This window comes from Suncus etruscus, chromosome 5, assembly GCF_024139225.1.
Source record: "Suncus etruscus isolate mSunEtr1 chromosome 5, mSunEtr1.pri.cur, whole genome shotgun sequence".
NCBI lineage: Eukaryota > Metazoa > Chordata > Mammalia > Eulipotyphla > Soricidae > Suncus > Suncus etruscus.
The window spans coordinates 149,518,466-149,531,414 of NC_064852.1; the positions used below are offsets into that span (position 1 = coordinate 149,518,466).

General features: G+C 48.9%; 2 non-coding genes across 2 annotated transcripts; one reads left to right on the forward strand and one right to left on the reverse strand.

The window, feature by feature from the left end:
• Positions 1-4,670: 4,670 nt before the first annotated feature.
• On the forward strand, positions 4,671-4,775 carry LOC126009858 (U6 spliceosomal RNA). The gene has a single exon (XR_007496040.1). It is a non-coding gene; the product is annotated as a U6 spliceosomal RNA (small nuclear RNA).
• A 4,967-nt stretch (positions 4,776-9,742) lies between these two features.
• TRNAR-CCU (transfer RNA arginine (anticodon CCU)) lies at positions 9,743-9,815 on the reverse strand. The gene has a single exon. It is a non-coding gene; the product is annotated as a tRNA-Arg (tRNA).
• Positions 9,816-12,949: the final 3,134 nt, after the last annotated feature.

Sequence of the window (12,949 nt, forward strand, 5' to 3'; positions counted from 1 at the left end):
TCTCCTGGTGGTGCCCAGGAGACTCTATGTGATGCCAAGGATGGAACCTCTGGCTGACGTATGCAAGGCAAGTCTGTCCCTGGCTCTCCCACCTTCCAAAAGCATGCAGCCTCATATGCTGCCACCTTCATGGCTTTGTGTGGGTCAGTTTTCTCTGCTCCCAGAGGCCCCTGGTTTCATCACTTGTAGGTGTACCTATCTGAGACCCGCCCATTTCTGGGAGGGGTCTTGGGAACTGAATATTAGGTGTGACCTTACCTGCAAGACCCCGCCCATTCCTGGGAGGGGTCTTGGAATAGGTAGATAGCCTTTGAGCGAGAAGATTAGGGGTTTTGCCCTGCTGGGCTCTCGGGCTTTAGGGTCTTTACCTCTTTTGGTCTTTGACCAGGATGGAGGTCAAAGGAAGATGGCTGAAAGGAGTTAAAACGCAGGGCTAGCTAAGAATGGCTGAATGCTTGAAAGGTTAGGATAGAGGCCACACATGTGGTGGATAGGGTATGAATAAAGCTGATGCTTCCTGATGCCTGTCTCTGGATGAGTGATTCCGCCGTTCACCTGGGCCTGGGACCCGCCGGCTGGATGGGGGTTGCGGAGCCACATGGCCTGGGATGGCATCCACCTCCATCCATTGCCATCCAGAACCATCCTTAATTATTTGATTCTACATCACGGCTGGATGGGGGTTGCGGAGCCACGTGGCCTGGGGTGGCAGAGAGAAATCCTTCACCATCCATCTCCATCCAGCTCAATTATTAATTATTTGATTCAACATCACCTGGGCCTGGGACCCGCCGGCTGGATGGGGGTTGCAGAGCCACGTGGCCTGGGATGCCATCCACCTCCATCCAGCCCCATCGTTAATTATTTGATTCTTGAATCACTGCTACTTGATTTTGGTGGAGCTCAGGGGAAGCAAATTCACTGTGACTTCTGCCCTCTCTGCCCCCACTTGGCCTGCCCATTTCATTTGGGGTCTTTCCTTTCCTGTTTTGTGTTTGCTATATCCCAGAGCCTCATGGTGTAGAGAGAAGGGGGGAAGGGGGCAGTTCCTGAGCCTGATTTTAGCTTGAAGTCTCAATCCAGCCTGCACCCACCCAGTTTGTCCTTTATGTCCACTCTCAGGGTATGAGGAAAAGCCTTTGCCCCTTCTCTGGTGGAAGCTGAGTAGAGAGGGGACGCGATGCATGTGCCTGTGGTGTGTCTGCCCAGCCCTTGGAACTCAGACACCTGTGCCCTTGTGAAATCTACATTCATATCCAAAAAGTTAGAAATTCTGGGTTGTGCCTGACAAAGTCTTTCTCCCTAACAAACCCAGTAGCTGTGAAATTCTTCCCATGATGCTTTTATTTATTATTTTATTTTTAGGATTACCGTACTCCTGGCTCTGGGCTCAGGAATTACTCCTGGCAGGCTCATGGGACTATATGTGATGCTGGGGATTAAATCCAGGTCAGCCATGTGCAAAGCAAACACTCTATCTACTGTGCTATTGTGCTGGCTCTATCATGATACCTTTAGGGCAAGGGTCTCAAACTCGCGGCCCGCGGGCCATTTGCAGCCGTCCGTACAACATTTTGTGGCCTGCAGCCGGCCTTCAAATATCGCAGTATTTGCAAATATTCACTTACCGAATAATTGCAATAAAAATCGCATTAGTAAGAAAAAATCACATGAAACATTCACATACCCCGAGTAGTTCCGTTGGGGGTATGCAAATGTTTAATGCCATATTTTGCGATTTTTTCCTTACTAATGCGATTTTTTATTGCGAATATTCGGTAAGCGAATAATCGCGAGTACTGTGCACCTAGCGCAGGCGTCATTTCCGCTGCTCCTGCCCACTGTCCCTTGCATTATCGGAGGCCTAAGGGAGAAAAGTTTATTACAGAATTAGATTTTGTCATACCTTCATCATGACTTCATCAAAGCCTGCAGTGAAGAGAAAGATTGATGACGAGCACAGTTTCAGGAAAAGTGGGAGATGCAGTATTTCTTTGTTGAGCATGGGGCATCCCCACATGTCTTATTTGCTCAGAGAAAATTGCAGTGCATAAGGAATACAACTTGAAATGCCATTATTCAACTAAACATGCTGAGGAATGTGCAAAATATCAAGGAAATGAGAGAGCCAAGCGGGTTGCCAGTCTTGAAAGCATGTCTAATGAGGCAACAAGATTTCTTCAAGAAAGCAACCAAAGAGAATGTTGCATCAGTCGAAGCTAGTTACATGGTTAGTGAGATGATTGCTAAGGCAGGGAAACCATTCACAGAAGGGGAGTTTGTTTAAAAATGCATGTTACAGGCTGCAAGTATTATCTGTCTGAAAAAGGTCAGTTTAGCAAAATCAGCCTTTCTGCCAACACTGTGGCAGAGCACATTTCTGACATGTCAAGTGACATTTATCATCAACTGTGTGAGAAAGCCAAATGTTTTGATGCATACTCAGTTGCTGTTAACCAGGGCACAGATATAAGACTCTGCACAGCTCACAATTTATGTCCGTGGTGTTGATTGCAATTTTGAATTGACAGAGGAGCTGCTCGCAACAATTCCAATGCATGGCCAGACCACCGCTAATGAGATATTTCTGCACCTGTGTGATGCCATTGAGAATGCAGGTTTGCCATGGAAGAGGTTTGTTGGAATAATAACCGATGGAGCGCCATAGATGACAGGGAGGAAAAATGAGCTGGTGGCACTTGTTCAAAAAAAAACTTGAAAAGGAGGGTATAGAGGTCATTGCTCTTCACTGCATTATCCATCAGCAGGCCCTTTGCATTAAATGCCTGCCGTGTGACAATGTGATGTCTGTTGTTGTGAAATGCATCAACCAAATCAGATCCAGGGGCTTAAAGCACAGGAGTTTCCGTGCTTTTTTAGAGGAAATGGAGTCAGAATATGGAGATGTGCTCTATTTCACCGAGGTACCTTGGCTCAGCAGGAGAAATGTCCTGAAAAGATTTTTTGAGTTGAGAGAAGTGAAATCCTTCATGGAGAAGGATGGGAATGCTGTTTCTGAGTTGAGTGATCACAAATGGCTCATGGACTTAGCTTTTCTTGTTGACATCACACATAAGCTGAATGCACTAAACAAGATGTTATAAGGCCCGGGGCAGCTTGTCAGTGCTGCCTATGACAACGTGAGAGCATTCTCCACAAAACTTGTGTTATGGAAATCCCAGCTCTCTCAGACAAACCTTTGCCATTTCCCAGCATGCAAGGAACTTGTGGATGCAGACATGCCATTCAGTGGTGAGAAATATGTTGATGCTATTTTTTTTTTTTTTTTGTTTTTGTTTTTGTTTTTGGGCCACACCCGGCGGTGCTCAGGGGTTACTCCTGGCTGTCTGCTCAGAAATAGCTCCTGGCAGGCACGGGGGACCATATGGGACACCGGGATTCGAACCAACCACCTTTGGTTCTGGATCGGCTGCTTGCAAGGCAAACACCGCTGTGCTATCTCTCCGGGCCCTGTTGATGCTATTTTTAAGCTAGAGAAGGAATTTGATCACAGATTTGCAAGCTTCAAAAAGCACAGAGAGGGACCAACGAGATAGCATGAAGGTAAGGCGTTTGCCTTTCATGCAGAAGGATGGTGGTTCGAATCCCAGCATCCCATATGGTCCCCTGAGCCTGCCAGGAGCGAATTCTGAGCTTAGAGCCAGGAGTAACCCCTGAGCGCTGCCGGGTGTGACCCAAAAACCAAAAATAAATAAATAAATAATCCTATGGGGCCGGGCGGTGGCGCTGGAGGTAAGGTGCCTGCCTTGCCTGCGCTAGCCTAGGACGGACCACGGTTCGATCCCCCTGCGTCCCATATGGTCCCCCAAGAAGCCAGGAGCAACTTCTGAGCACATATCCAGGAGTAACCCCTGAGCGTCACAGGGTGTGGCCCAAAAACCAAAAAAAAAAAAAAAAAAAAAAAAGCACAGAGCCACTTTCCAAATTTTTGTGGACCCCTTTTCCTTTGATGTGCAAGATGCCCCTCCTGTGCTTCAAATGGAGCTCATTGACCTGCAATGCAACTCTGATCTCAAAGCCAAGTTCAGGGAGATTAGTGGAAAAGCAGACATGAGTGGGCAATTTTTGAGAGAATTGCCCCCAGCTTCCCTGAGCTTTCCCGAATGTTCAAGCGCACCATGTGCCTTTTTGGGAGCACATATTTGTGTGAAAAGTTATTCTCCACATTGAACTTCAATAAGTCAAAGGTCTAGACTTAATGATGATCAGTTTCAAGCCATACTGAGGGTCTCAACTGCTTCCTTTCTAAAGCCAAATGTGGTTCAGATTTGTGAGAAGAAGTGCTGTCAAGTCTCTGGCAAGGAATAGTAAAAGATTTCATGTTCAGAAGAACTGTTCATGATCTTCACTCAATGTTCTATTCATGTTCAGAAGAAATAATTAAAACTGTTAATAATGACGTTTGAGGACCTTTTTTTGTGTGTGAAATCCCTTATGCGGCCCTGCCTCACCCTGACTTTACCTCCTGCGGCCCCCAGGTAAATTGAGTTTGAGACCCCTGCTTTAGGGGAACCAGGTCTCTTGGGAGTGAGTTATCCTATTAGGAGATGAACTTGTTGGGATTAAGCTAAATTCTAGCACTTTCTAGGGCCAGAGAGATAGCATGGAGATAGGGTGTTTGCCTTGCATGTATAAGGATGGTGGTTCGAGTGCTCGCTTCAGCAGCACATATACTAAAATTGAAACGATACAGACAAGATTAGCATGGCCCCTGAGCAAGGACGGTGGTTCAAATCCCAGCATCCCATATGGTCCCCCAAGCCTGCCAGGAGCAATTTCTGAGCATAGAGCCAGGAATAACCCCTGGGCACTGCCGGGTGTGACCCAAAAACCAAAATAAAATAAAATAAATAAATTCTAGCACTTTCTGAGGCATCAAGGACTGGAGATGAAACTGACCTGAGCTAGACACACCTGTCCCTCTGTCCTTTGTCCAGTCTCTATCCCAGACACCAGGCTCTGCTGGCACATCTGGTTGTTCTCGAAAGCTCTGATCTTCTCACTGGGCATGGGTTGGATTACACCCGGGGGTGCTCAGGGCTTACTTCTGGCTTTGTGCTCAGGGATCATTCCTGACAGGACTCAGGGGACCCTACGTGGTGCTGAGGAACCCTTGTCGCCTGCATGCATGGCAGATGACTTACCCACTATATGAGCTCCACCTCCCAGCACTAAACTTAAGCCCATCACCACACACCATAGGGAAGGAGAGTGTCTGTGTGTGGAAATGTGGCTTTGCCTCTGGGTCAACTCTCTCTGGGTCCTCTTCGAGCCTCTGTTACCTGCCTCCTTGAAGAACTGGGCAGTGAGGGCTCAGCAGCTGGGAACATTATTAGCTTTGGAACTCTTGGGGGAACGATGTTCTTTACATTATTGAATTCATCTTGACTTTTGTGTTGGTATGGGTGCTGAGGATGTGACCAAGTTTTCCTGCCTGTCACCATGGCATCACATCCTGTCTTCTCTGAGTGTCTCCAAATCCAGGTAAAACCAGGATCAAGGAAATTAATCCTTGGGCCAGAGAGAATAGAGTGAAGAGGGTGCTTATCTTGCTTTTAGCAAGTCCAGGTTCATTCTCAGGCATCCTATAAGTGGAAGGAAGGAAGGAAGGAAGGAAGGAAGGAAGGAAGGAAGGAAGGAAGGAAGGAAGGAAGGAAGGAAGGAAGGAAGGAAGGAAGGAAGGGAGGGAGGGAGGGAGGGAGGGAGGGAGGGAGGGAGGAAGGAAAGAAGGAAGGAAGGAAGGAAAAAGGGAGGGAGGGAGGGAGGAAGGAAGGAAGGAAGGAAGGAAGGAAGGAAGGAAGGAAGGAAGGAAGGAAGGAAGGAAGGAAGGAAGGAAGGAAGGAAGGAGGAAGGAAGGGAGGGAGGGAGGAAGGATGGAAGGAAGGAAGTGAGGGAGGGAGGGAGGAAGGAAGATCAATCCAACTCTGGGACCAGAAAGCTTGCACAGGGGTTAAGGTTGCACCTGCCAACCCAGTTTTAATCCCTAGCATCACAAATGCTGAACACTGCCAGAAGTCATCCCCAAGCATGGAGCCAGGAGTCAACTCTGAGCACAGCCAGTTCTGGTTCACTGCCTACACACCCCCCCCCCCAAGATCAACCTAAAAGAACAAAGAGCTTCCCCCCACCCATCCCCCAAGCTCTGAAGTAAAGCTGACCTATCTAAAAGGGAGAAATTGAATAGCAGTACTATTAGGCTCCTCCGCAGTGGTGGGGTTCAGGCTGCGAGGGCACCAGGGCACCGATAAAGAGTCCATCTGAGACCTAATCAGTGGCAGCCACGGCCTTCGCCCAGATACCAGATATGTTTGAGCCGCCAACTGCTTTTATCCGGGCGGTGTTGCAAGACATTTATAGGGACTCCTTCCTGTGAGTCAAATGGAGGAGTTGGGGGGAAAATGCAAAGTTTATGTTTGGAGTGCCCCACCTTCATCCCCCACATGAACTGTGACCCCAAGACTCCACTCAAACCAGACCCTGCCCTCCTGCCCCTGGGGTGGGGTAAGGTGGGTGGGACCCAGGTCCTGGACAATGCTGCCTAGTTCAGGCTGGTTCCCAGGAGCCCTTAGACACTCTCTGAGCAGGAGCAAGGACTGTCCTTTGCACCTGAGCAACTTGTAGCCCAGTGGACACTAAGCCAGCAAAGATGGAAAAAAGAGCCGCGGGAGGGAGGTTACAGACTGAGAAGCCAGCCAATGGGCGAGAGAGAGAGAGAGAGAGAGAGAGAGAGAGAGAGAGAGAGAGAGAGAGAGAGAGAGAGAGAGAGAGAGAGAGCATGCTTACTGCAATTGGCCAATCTTGGTTTGATCCCAGCCACCCATATGGTCTTCCAAGCACTGCCAGGAGTGATTCCTGAGTGCAGAGCCAGGACTAAGCCCTGAGCACCATTAGGAGTGACCAAAACACATGCCCCACCCCAACTCAAAGATCCCCAAAACTCCAATTCAGGTTTCAGCAGTTCTCCTGGGCTTCTGGGGGTTGGATCCTTGGTTTCCTCTACTGCTAGCTGTAGCCTCCACATCTCTGTTGGCCCGTGCTGTGTGCCCATGTGTTCCCACGGACCACAGAGCCCTGTCTCCAGTCCTCACGGTCAGAACCCGGCCTCACTTCCTCCAACAGCTTTATCTGTACTTGTTCTTGTTGGTTTGGGGGCCACACTTGGTGGTACTGGGGCAGGTGACATGTCTCTACGTTCAGGGATCAGTCCCAGCAGTGCTCAGGGGACCTTGGAGAGTTGTTGAGCAAACCTGAGCTTCCTGCAACCAAGCCCCTTGTGCCAGCACATTTGAACCCTCTCCCCAAGATCACATTCCCCAATGGGGAGGAGTGGCCAGGCTCTGCCTTAAACAGAGGATTCTAGGGGTTGGGAGAAGTCATACACACCCATTTTGTTTGTTTTTGGGCCACACCTAGCAGCACTCAGGGGTTACTCTTGGCTTTGTGCTCAGAAATCACTCCTGGCAGGCTCAGAGGACCATATAGATTGCCAAGGATTAAATCTAGGTCAGCAGCGTGCAAACTCACTCCCCACTGTGCTATCACTCTCCTGTTTTTGTTTTTATTTCGGGCTATATTCTGAGGGGCTATTTGCATGCAAACAGGTACCTATCCTCTCTAGATCATCACTTTCTGGTCCTGGGAAGTTGTTTTATTTTGTTTAATTACTCAAAATTTATTTTATTTTATTTTATTTTATTTTATTTTATTTTATTTTATTTTATTTTATTTTATTGGTTTTTGGGTCACACCCGACAGCGCTCAGAGGTTATTCCTGGCTCTAATCTCAGAAATCGCTCCTGGCAGGCTCGGGGGACCATATGGGATTCTGGGATTCAAACCACCGACCAACCTTCTGCATGAAAGGCAAACGCCTTACCTCCATGCTATCTCTCTGCCCCCCCCCCAAATTTTATTTTTTAATAAAATTAAATCTTTTATTGAATCATCATGCTACAACCAACAATCCCATTGTCTCATGGGATATGCATTCCAGGGATGTTGTAGCTGCATCAGGCCAGCAGTTAGCAGGGTTGGGCGCTCTTGCTTCTGAGCTACAATCATGGTTCCCCTTGGAGTTTCTCAACATGTTGCTGGCTACTTGCGTCATAATATTGCTTCTGTCAAAATGCCAGGAACCATCCCAGAAATACTCATCATGATCTTGGGGGCCCAGGGATTGTACATCTCCCTAGCCTGAAACATTAGTGAGTAAACTCATCTGGAACCCAGGTTGGGGGCCAGAGAGATAGCTTAGTGAGCTGAGCACCTGTTTTGCTTGCTGGTTTGAGCCCTGGTCCCCAAGCTGGAAGTAAACCTCCAATCCCAAGCCCACCCCATATTCTCCACACTGCAGCATGTGGCCCAAACACAAACAGAAATCCAGTGTAGTCTCAGCAGCTTCACCAACACTTGTGCCCTCTTCTTTTTCTTTCTTTCATTTTTGTTGTTGTCTTTCTTTTTGTTTGTTTGTTTTGGTGCCACACTTGAATTGCATAGGGGTTATTTCTGGCTCTGTGCTCAGTGGTTGTACCTTGTAGGGCTCAGGGAACCATATGGGATGCTGAGGACTAAATCCGGGTCAGCTGCATGCAATGCAAATGCCTTTGCTATATTGCTCTGGCCCCAACATGATTATTTTTTTGTTTTGTTTAATTTTGTTTTGGGGCCACACCTGGTAATGCTCAGGGGTTGCTCCTGGCTCTGTATTCAGAAATCACTCCTGGCTTGAGGGACCATATGGGACACTGGGGATCGAACCAAGGTCCATCTTGGGTCAGCTGTGTTCAAGGCAAACACCCTACCGCTGTGCTATCGCTCCAGCTCCAACAACATGATTACTCACAACCTCATTGCTTCCCATTTTATTTATTTATTTATTTTGTTTGTTTTTTTGTTTTGTTTTTGGCCATGCTAGGGCTCAAACCCAGGTCTCCTGCATGCCCCCATGCCCTATACTACTGAGCTAAATCTCTGGTATAGAGGACATACTGGAGAAGATTCTCCATGTGAAGTGGTGGTCTGGCTACCAGCAGGGATTGGCCAAGAAGGCCCTTCCAGCTGTGTAACAACAACAGGTAAGGTGACAATTGACTGGAAAGCCTCTGGGAAGTGGATGACTTTCCAAGCTAGTCCCGCTGCCACACAAAGGGCAAAAGAGCCAGAAATCAAGGTCTCCATCCACACTCATCCCTCCGAAGTTGGTCATGGCCTCTTTGCAGTAAAGGTGAGACATTGCCTGATGCCTGTGGAGTAGAGACAAGAACACCCCAACATCCAAAAACAGTAACTGTGAATTCCCTGCACACACACATACACTTTGGGGGAGGGGGAGGTTTAGTTCATACCTCGCTTACTCAAAGACTACTCACACATCTTATTTCTTGTAGTGCTGGGAATAGAACTCAGGAACCCAACCTCTCATATGCAAAGCCTTCTTGACAGCCCTTTGTACTCTCTCTAGCCCCATAGTAACCCTTTTTTTGGGGGGGTCACACCCAGCTGCTCTTAGGGGTTACTCCTAGCTCTACACTCAGAAATCGCTCCTGGCAGGCTCAGGGGACCATATGGGATGCCAGGATTCGAACCACCGTCCTTCTGCATGCAAGGCAAATGCCCTACCTCCACGCTATCTCTCTGGCCCCAATATAATAATAATGTATTTCCCACTTTCTTTTGGAGGCAGATTCAAATCTACTCAAAAAGGCAAGCCCTAGGTAGACCTTACCCCAGATGGGACTCGAACCCACAGTCCCTGACTTAGGAGGCCAGTGCCTTATCCATTAGGCCATTGGGGCAGCCAGTAGTAGTAACCTTTTATATGGCGGGGACAAGGGTGGGAGAATGGAGAGAGACTCGCTCCCTAGCAGTGCTCAGAATCTTAAGACCTCTGTGGCAATGCCCAATGCAGCAGTGTAACTTGAGGATACATTGCTTGTACCCAACTGTAAGATCCACACTGGAGTCACCTATCTGAGGGACAGGGGTATATGGTGCCAGGGGAAAAACTTGGGGACCTCCCCATGCTGACCAAGTGCTCTAGCACTTGAGTTCATTGTTTTCTGCGGATAGGAAAGGAATATGGTAATTGGACCACATCCAGCCATACTCAATGGTGACTCCTGGCAGTGCTGGGGATCAAAGTGGGGTCCGCAGCCTGCGAGGTAAACATCCTGATACCCTAGTGGTTTGATTCTCTTTCATGGTTCATAGAAGATTTCTAGAAGACCCCTGGAGCTGGCTTGCCTTGTTTAGGGGAGAAAGGTTTCTGAGGGTTGAAAGTGCAATGTGTGTGTGTGTGTGTGTGTGTGTGTGTGTGTGTGTGTGTGTGTGTGTGTGTGTGTGTGTGTGTTGTGCTCTGACTGTTTGGGAAGGGGACTAGCACAGGGGGAATGGGGTAGGCCAAATCCCCTATCCTGGTGCATTCTCCTTTCCCACGGCCCAGGAAAGGTCCCCCAGGAGCCCCAGTTTCTCTCAAACACCTTGTGATTAACTGGAAGGCTGTGCTGAGCACCATGTCCCGTGGGCTTCTGGCTTATTTTCAAGCAGCGCAAACAGTTCCCATAAGGATGAGCCCTTGTGTCCGTGAGTCTCCCCAGCAACAAGCCCATGGCGGGGGCAGGTCCCAGGTTTGGCAGGAGGAGGGGAAGGGCTTCCTTGCCTCCTCCCTCCCTCCTTGCACCAGGCCCGCATGCCCCTGTCCCTGCCAGCTCTGGGACCGTCTCCAGGCCCCATGCTTACCCTGGGGCTCCTGAGGTCACTGGTGACAGAGCTCAGGCTCCTGGAGGCTGGCAGGCTCAGTTCCACACTGTGAGGAAGGAGGGAGGTACAGCTGTAGGGTGGGGAGGTGCAGGTGGGAGGGGGGGCAAGCCCTTCCCTGGCACAAAGGGCCTCTGTGAGTCCGCGCCCAGGGGTGGCCGCTCAGGTTCCTCAGCTCAGGGACACCCAGGCAGACTGCTGTTCCCAGGCCCTTGAGGCCGTCACCCCATGTGGGAGTCAGTGGGCTACGTGGGAGAAGAGAAGTCAGGCAGGGGACATGTTCCAGCTGCCTCTGCTGCTCTGTGTGTTCGGCACACCCCCACACGCTGCATGCCAACACACACATCTCACTTACATACCACAGAGCACACCTATGACAACTTTTGAAACGAAAAAAAAAAAAAAGTCAACCGAAAATCAGGGGTCGTCTTATATGCCGAGTATATCCTGAAAAACCTTTCGATATGCAGCTATATGAAAATCGTCTGGATAGTGCCACGAGACGAATTTTCCAACTCGATCCTGCACCAATCACTGCAAGGCTGCTCCAACCGCCTCTCTGACTCAGCCAATCCAAGCAGGTTTTTGATGCATGCAAATTAGACAATGTACTGGACCCGAATCTACACTGTCCAAAGCCTGCTCAGATGGGCTAGAGTCAGAGAGAAAGTCTAAAATTAGGGGTCACCTCAGGGACCACTAGAACATTGGTGCCACAAAGTTGGCAGACTCAGAGACACCACCCTCCACCACCCACCATCCTGGGGAGCTCTGGCCTCCCTCCTGGAACCCTGGAATTGGGGCTTTGCTTTTTTCTTTTTGAGTTTTGAGGCACACTTAATGGTACCCAGACTCCTCCTGACTCAGCACTGGGTTGACTCCTGGGGTGCTCAGGGTCCTGCCTGGAGAGGCTGTGCTCGACCCTTTGAGTTATCTTTCCGGCCCCAGCATTACTTTCCCGGTTACCATGGAGATGAAAGAGGGGGGCAGTGGAGCGGAAGGAGACAGAAAGAGAAGGGTCATGTTCTTATAGCTTCACGGATCCTGGCTAGGAGGATTGAGAGTGGAGCTTCCCAAATTCTAATGGGGAACTTCTGGAATATGCATAGATTGGGAGTGGGGGGACTGCGAGCACCTCTTGAGTAAGCTGTACTGGCCTTGGTGTCATCTCTTTGTAAAGAGACTGGGGGTAAACTGGGGGCTGTTTTTGCTAAAAAAAAAAAATGACAGAGGGTTCTGAGCCAGAGTTCCATGGGGAGGGTGCTTGCATTGCACGTGTCCTGCTAGGGTTTGATCCCCAGAATCCCATAGGGGTATGCCCTGAGCACTGTGGAATGTGCCTCCCCAAACAAAAATAAATAAAAAGAAGTGAAAGCGGACCAAGAGCAGTGAAAATGTGGCCCAAGTGGCAGAGCACATTTCTGGCATGCAAGAGACTCTGGGTACCCTGGGACGGAACATGATGGGGAGAATGGGCAGTCCTAAAACAAGAGCTAGCAGTGGAACAAAGAGCAAACCCAACAGCATGTTCTTCTAAGAGCACTGACAGTGAGGCAGAACATAGTCTCCTATGCTCTTCTTTGGTTTCATTTTTTTTGGATTTTGCTTGTTTTGTTTGTGTGCCACACCTAACAGCAAGCTAGGACTTACTCCTGGCTCTCACTCACTTGGGAATCTCTCCTAGGAGTCTCAGCAGACAATATAGGATGCAGGGATCGAACCTGGGTTAGTCACATGCAAGGCAAATACCCTCCTCACAGTACTATCATTCAGGCCCTTTAGGGTGTTTTTATTATTATTGTTTGGGTTTCTTACTCAGTGCTCAGGGGTTACTCTTAGCTCTGCACTCAGAAATTACTCCTGGCATCTGTGGGGACCATATGGAATGCCAAGAATAAAACCTGGGTCAGCCACGTGTATTATTGCACCAGCTTTCTAAAATTTTGGGTTTTATTTGTTGTTGTTGGGTTTGTTTTTGGTTTGTTTTGAGATCACAACCCAGATATGCTAAGGGGTTACTCCTGGCTTTGCACCCAGGAATCACTCCTGGCAGCCTCTGGGACCATATGGGATGCTGGGTATTGAACCTGGGACAGCAGCATGCAAGGCAAATTGCTCTGGCCCCTCTAGAAAGTTTTTTAAATGCACCCAAAAAGAGAAATCCTAGAAACAT